The sequence below is a fragment of the Meriones unguiculatus genome, chromosome 5, assembly GCF_030254825.1.
Source record: "Meriones unguiculatus strain TT.TT164.6M chromosome 5, Bangor_MerUng_6.1, whole genome shotgun sequence".
NCBI classification, from domain to species: Eukaryota; Metazoa; Chordata; class Mammalia; order Rodentia; family Muridae; genus Meriones; species Meriones unguiculatus.
In genome coordinates, this window is record NC_083353.1 from 91,320,903 (window position 1) to 91,322,118 (window position 1,216).

General features: G+C 43.3%; 1 non-coding gene across 1 annotated transcript; it reads right to left on the reverse strand.

Moving 5' to 3' along the window:
• Positions 1–348: 348 nt before the first annotated feature.
• On the reverse strand, positions 349–455 carry LOC132654457 (U6 spliceosomal RNA). Its single transcript, XR_009592099.1, has one exon. It is a non-coding gene; the product is annotated as a U6 spliceosomal RNA (small nuclear RNA).
• Between the last annotated feature and the right edge of the window lie 761 nt (positions 456–1,216).

The window sequence follows — 1,216 nt, forward strand, 5'->3', positions numbered from 1 at the left end:
TTGTTCTGTTGCTCTCCTTGTAGAGACCCTGTCCTCTCCAGCTCTTACTATTTCCCAGTTCTTACCTAAAAGTCCGTTCACTCTGCCCAACAGTTGCCCATCAGGCTCAGCATCTGCTTTGATAGTCTGAAGGGCAGAGGCTTTCAGAGGCCGTCTGTGGTAGGTTCCTAGGTTGTTTCCTGTTTTCTTCTTCTTCTGATGTCCATCCTCTTTGCCTTTCTGGATGGGGATTGGACATTTTAGTTAGGGTCCTCTCTCTTGCTTAGTTTCTTTAGATGCACAGGTTTTAGTGGGTTTGTCCTATGTTGTATGTCTATATGAGTGAGTATATACCATGTGTGTCTTTTTAAAAATATGGAACGCTTCACGAATTTGCGCGTCATCCTTGCGCAGGGGCCATGCTAATCTTCTCTGTATCGTTCCAATTTTAGTATATGTGCTGCCGAAGCGAGCACTAGAAAGGATTTTGTTATTGCTGGTTTTTTTTGTTTGTTTGTTTGTTTTGTTTTTTTAAGTTTGTGGGGCCCAGTGGCTTATAGGACAGTAGCAAAATTAAAGTTTAACTTTCTTATCTCTGGGGTCTAAAGCGAAGAAAAAGGCACAATATATAAAATACTTGTGAAGGAGCAATGGCTAGAAAATTCCTCCAAATCTGGTAAAATGTATAAACCCTCAGAGCCACTAAGTTTATCACAGAACAGGCAATGTGACCAGCCATATCAGCATGAAGTTTCTGAAAACTAAAGAAACAGAACAACAACAATGAACAAACAAACAAAAAACCTTGAAAGCTGCCAGAGAAAAATGGCCTCATCCCTCACAGGAGACTAATAACTAGAAGGGCTACATTTCTGTGAGAGAACCAGGTTCCAGAACGGGTTATACCGCACACTAGATGCTAACAGAAGGAACACTAGGCTGTAGCTCCCTTCTCGCAAGGAGTCCGTCCAGGAAATCAGTGACATAAGAGCATTCTCAGGTTAACAGAAACGGGTTCACCGCCAGCAGACCCACCCTGAAAGAATTTCCAAGGAGGTTCTTCAAAGCAAAGGAAAATATAGAGGAGAAAGCTCGGGACATGGAGTATGCGGAAAAGAAACAGAACCTGCACGTTTCTGGGTATCTAACAGGCTGTTCCACTGAGTTTCTCAGATGGGCGGTGAGGGGCAATTAGAGCACCATCTAATGGGGCTTTCTCTGTAGTGTGGGAAGGGAT